This window comes from Cucumis melo, chromosome 10 (assembly GCF_025177605.1).
Source record: "Cucumis melo cultivar AY chromosome 10, USDA_Cmelo_AY_1.0, whole genome shotgun sequence".
Taxonomy (NCBI): Eukaryota; Viridiplantae; Streptophyta; class Magnoliopsida; order Cucurbitales; family Cucurbitaceae; genus Cucumis; species Cucumis melo.
The window spans coordinates 21,825,421-21,831,322 of record NC_066866.1 but is presented as its reverse complement, the minus strand read 5'-3'; the positions used below and the strand labels follow the sequence as shown (position 1 = coordinate 21,831,322).

At 29.4% G+C, this 5,902-nt stretch overlaps 1 long non-coding RNA gene across 1 annotated transcript; it reads right to left on the bottom strand.

Annotated features, from left to right (window-relative positions):
• Positions 1–1,290: 1,290 nt before the first annotated feature.
• On the bottom strand, positions 1,291–2,551 carry LOC127151372 (uncharacterized). The gene is made up of 3 exons (XR_007824292.1): positions 2,432–2,551; positions 2,128–2,192; positions 1,291–1,425 (listed from the first exon to the last, which is right to left on the bottom strand). It is a non-coding gene; the product is annotated as an uncharacterized LOC127151372 (long non-coding RNA).
• Between the last annotated feature and the right edge of the window lie 3,351 nt (positions 2,552–5,902).

The following is a 5,902-nucleotide window of genomic DNA, read 5'->3' as shown; positions in this document are numbered from 1 at the left end:
TACACTCACTTTTTTCTATGTTTTACACTCACTCTTTTCTATGTTTAATATTTCGGGCGAAGGCAAATGAAATGGAAAGCTAGCCAGCGTTAGGAAGGGTTCATGACATGTCATATGAAGACTCATTTTTCCTTCTGCTTTTCTTTACATGTTTTCTGTAACGATCCAAACTCTCAAACTAACTAAGGTAATTACTCAGAAGATAAATGAGAAAAACGAAATTCTTATTAAAATAATATCAAATATATGTTTGTAAATAAGTATAAATACTGTGAAAACATAACCCGTAGGTTCTAACGATTTTAAAGAAAATAAAGATAAATATATAAGCTAAAATTTTAAGTAAGATGTCTTAAAATAAAATTACTAAAAACCTAATGAAGAAAAGGCAGAAGCAGACTAAGTCCCTCTATGGCATGTCACGGGCCCTTCCTGTCGCTCACCAGCTTTTCAGATCCTGTACCTTTGCATGAAATATTAAACATAGAAAAATGGTGACTATATAAAAATATACCCAATAACGGACCCACTACTAGTCCAGTTAGGTGATTTGTTAACTTCCTATTAGGAGATACCATAAGATAATAATAATGTCATTTTTCCAATAGAGCACGCCTAAGCTAGTGATACTGCAGGAATACCCCTAATCATGTGAGTGATCCTAGAAACACCCTTAGTTGTGCGAGTGATTCGTAGGTACACACTCCTAATGTGTATGATCGGTAGGTACACACCTAATCGTGTGAGTGGTTTCGTTGGAACACCCCTAGCCCTATTGTGACCCTATTTCATTGAATTCACAATTATCTATTGTCCCAAAATTCTTCCAAATTAACTTACCCAAAGTTCAACCTTGATGAGAAAAAAATGTGTAGATTACTTCTCCAAAAATTTATCCAATTGAACCTTCAAGAAAAAACTTGGGTTGTAATTGAGTTGGGTTGGATTGGTTTTCCTTAAAAATTGACCTAACCCAAATTGTATGGTTCCTTGGCCGTCAATGCCCAACCCAACCAGATCCGCATTCGGATCGGTCTGAATCAGGTCGGTGGAGTCGTTTTTATTTTTTGCACATAATGTGTGATTATACTATAACAATTTACTTGTGTTATATTAGAATGATGCCAATATAACGAAAGAATCAAACCTCCAAGCCAATTGAAAGAATCTAATGTCATGGGTCAAGTTTATACTTTATTTTTAAAGACAGCTGTAACGACCCAACTCTTTATACTAAGCTGAGGTCGTTACTAAAAAGAAACAATGGCAAGAGACACTTTTTGAAACGAGGGAAGAATAAATTTTCATTAAAAACGGAATATTAACACACTGAAACATAAACGCGGAAGCAAAACTGAGTCCCCATATGGCATGTCACGGATCCTTCTTTGTCGCTCGCCAGCTTTCCTCTACCTTTACCTTCGCCTGAAATGTTAAACATAGAAAGAGTGAGTATAAACATATACTCAGTAAGGGACCTACTACTAGTCCCGCTAGGTGTCTGTTAACGTCCCATTAGAGTGTTGAAAATGGTACCCAATCTCTGGCACGTTCCCGAACACGTGCAACATGCGCTCCCGTAGGAACGAAAATCTGGTCTTCGGTGTCCCGAGGGAGCACCTAGGACATGCTGGTCTGTAGTGAACCCGAGGGTAACACTAAGACAATCGGGATGCGAGGACCCCGTCGAATCACTCGAATCATATCTATATCCATGCTAGACTGGCGTCCCGTCGAACCACACAGTCCTAAATAGGTGGTGATCCCGAAGGACACCCATGCAGGTACGACTCTAATAGACAAAGTTAACAGAACACCCTATCCATAGCATATAGCATAACATAACATCATAACATGGCATGAGTATTAATCTTAACGTCCTTAATCATGTGATTAATATATCATGCATTAACAATCATCAACATCAATCTATCAGTCATTAACATAACATCAGTCACCATCATCAATCATCAACATAATAATCTCAGTCATCATCATCAACATCAATACAATGACAGTCATTATCAGTAGCATCAAGTTATGCATTTTAGCTACCATCAATGCATAATCATAATTACATGCGGTCTCTTAAATTCAGTTCGAAGGTCTAGTAGGAGAATCTCTTACCTGGAGATTTTAGCCAAACAAGGTACTCCCTAGTTGACAGTAAAAATTCTCCAATTAACTTGATCCTAATCATAAAAGGAAAACTTAGTATCTTAATTAATGAAATTAGCAATTGGCTAACATCCAAAAATTCTCCCAAATTAATTAACTTTCTAAAAAAAAAGGGGTTGAAACCAATTCAACCTTGATTGGGAAAAATCCAAGATTTAAATCTTAAAAAGTTTAGCCAATTGAACCTTTACAAAAACTCTAAATAGATCCAGAATTAAATTAATAAAATATTAATTTAATTTTATTGGCTTACCAAGGTTACTCAGATGGAGGTTGGAAAATCCTCTTATCCTTGATGAAAAATTCATCACTTTAAATCCTCAAGCTTCCAAAGAGACCAATCTTAAATTCAACTGAGGCGACGACAGTAGAGGGTTATCTTAGAGAAGAAGATAAAGAACCTTTTTCTTTTTCCTTTATTTACATCTTAAGCATTCCAATGCTATTTATAGATCCAAATAATAACAATAATTATTATTATTATTATTTCCTTTTCCTTTTCCTTTTAGGATATATATATATATATATATATAATACCAAAAAAAATATACATATATCTTTATTCCCATTATCTTTCCTAAATAAAAGCCTTAATCTTAGGCATTTATAACCATTAATAATAATAATAATACTTCTTTATTATTATTATTATTTTTCTCTCACCAAAATCTACAATAAATATATATTTATTTAAACCATTATTCTCTCTTATAAATAAATATATATCTTTTTCGTCCAATCAAATCAACCATCTCTCTCCTTATGGATTATCTTCTTTTCCAAACAAATATAATTATATTCCAACATATAATTAACTTCACTTTTCCATATTATTAATTAAATATATATATACATATATAGATACTTAATTAATTACAATTCCACAAAAACTAACTTTTCCCTCCAAAATCTCAAATTAACTTAAATCCTCAATTATTTTAGTCAATCAAATCTTTTCCAATAAATCACTTATAACTTCCAACATGAATTATCTTAACCCAACCATAACAACTTCACTCCAGAATCAATATTTATCTTTCTGCAGAATAATTAATTATCATCCACAATAATTAATTATTATTTACCTTTCTTCCAAAATAATTAATTATCTTCCACAATAATTAATTATTATTTATCTTTCTCCAAAATAATTAATTATCTTCTACAATAATTAATTATTATTTATCTTTCTCCAAAATAATTAATTATCTTCCACAATAATTAATTATTATTTATCTTCTCCAAAGTAATTAATTATCCTTTTACAAATAATTATATTTTCCCAAAATATAATTATTTTACTTTTTCTCCTTTAATAAATATCCTTTCTCCAAAATACAACTATCTTTTCCTTAAATAATTATATTTCAATAAATATAATTATCTTTTCATTTAACATAATAATTATATATATATTTCCACGTATACATATAATTATCAAATCTCCAACAAACTTTCCACCCTACGGTTTAATTAAATAACGTCCATAATTATTTAATTAAATTCAACTTCAACAACACTAAAAATCCACAACTTTACTTAATCCTCTTAACCTACCATTTAATAAAAACTCAACAAACACCACGTGTTAAAACCTTTAATTAATTAAATATTCATCCAAAAAATATTTAATTAATTTTAATTCCCACATAAATCAAATAATTCTCATTAAATGGATTCAAAATAACGCCCAAAAATTAAATCTAATTAAACAAAATTAAGATAATTAACTCCAAAATTATCTAAATTTTTGGGGCGTTACCTGTTCTCCTAAGAATCGATTCAAAAAAACGTTTCTAGAATATCAATTAAAAGTTAGCAAATTCTCAACCTACAGCACAAAAGAATATTATATATTCATAGCCAGAAGATTAGCAGAAGAATATTACAAAATAACAGGCATCTTACATCAAAATCACATCAAAATCACATCAAAATCACATCATACATTCTATAATTGAATCAATTGTCTACTTATACGAAGAAACACAACTTATCTCAAGTCTTAAACCATTTGTTTACTTTCTGCCTTATTAGTGATTACTTCAAGAAGTTGATTTTTCTTTTTGGTTATTTTACCACTAGATTCTTCACCACTAGACTTCCAAATTTTACCACTAGACTCTGGCAAAATATTTAATAATGTATTGGAAGTTGATTTTTCTTTTTAGTTATTTTACCACTAGACTTTCAAATTTTCGAAATCCCATCGTCGGTAATTTTACATCAACTTCTTTTGTGGTGAAGAGTCAATTCTTGGAGAGTCTGAAATCCATACCCATTAATTTTTCTCTATAATTTGTTAATATGTTTTTTTTATGTTCATTAATCCAATATTATGTTTCCTTAAATTACATGGGTTGTTTATATACTATTTTGCATTAATTAATTTCTATATTGATTTTCATTTGAAATTTGTTTACTTGTTAATTTTTTTTAAGACATTTTAAAAGTTCTTTTTTATATGTTTCGAAATTATTTTAATCAAGCATATTATTTTTATAAAATTACCGACGATGGGATTTAGAAAATTTCGGAGTTACAGTTTCTATAAATCTAGAGGTAAGGAGTCAATCTTGGAGAGTCCAATCGAATTCCAATACATTATTAAAAGGGGTTTTATAAAAAATATAAGAAACTGGCAAAATATTTACACTGTATAGAACAACTTCAACAGAAAAAACTCATAGACCCACAATGGAAAATACAAAAAACTTCTCAATCAACACGTGATTAATTGGTCTCTTTGATATATTTGGTACGATCTTGTTTCAAGATCGTTTAGATTTGGTTACATAATCATTTAGATTTGGTTACATAATCATTTAGATTTGGCTACACGATTCTTTAAGATATGGTTACTCAATCTAAACGATTGTATACCAATATCTCAATTATTGTTTTTTCAAGATTTTTTGTGTACACGATGATTTGGATTTGGCTACACACAATCCTTTAGATTTTGTTACATAAATTTAAATGATTATGTACCAATATCCCAAAGATTTTTGTTTTCAAGATCTTTTACATTTGTTGGATTTTTTCAAGATGTTATATTTGGTTGTAGCAAATCTAAACGATCGTTTACCAATATTCCAATGTTTTTGTTCAAGATCGTGTCCTTTTATATTTGGTACATGATCTTGAACCAAATAGCCCTTTGAAAAAAAAAATAATACAAGATTTATGATGGATTTAAATCAAAGGTTCCGATTTCAAAAAAATATGAAATAAAAATTGTAGAAGAAGAAGAGAAAAAAGATGATGGAAAGGAAAAGAAAAATTTCAAAAAAAAAAAAAAGAGAGAGAGAGAAGAAAGAAGATGAAAAGGAAGGGCAAACCTGGAGCGTATTAAAAAAAATGACTGATTTCATGAGTTTTTTAATTTTGTTACACATGCCATATAAATATTTTGGTGTTTTATTATATTTATGATAATTAACCTATTAAAACCCTAATATGTCATTTTATATTTGCTTAATTTGTTATGATCTTTCTTTACTCTTTTTTTTTTTAGTTTTATTTCACCTTGTCATGGATGTTAACACCACTAAGTGAGTTCTAATATTTTTTTTTTAAACTTAATGTTCTTATGATTTGCTTCAAAATTTCAATTAAACGATAAATAAAAATGAAAATAAAGGGTGTGGAGCTAAGGAAGGAACATTAGAGATCTGAGTTTTAGAGAAAGAAAAAAGAACAAAATTAATATTTTGCTTTATTT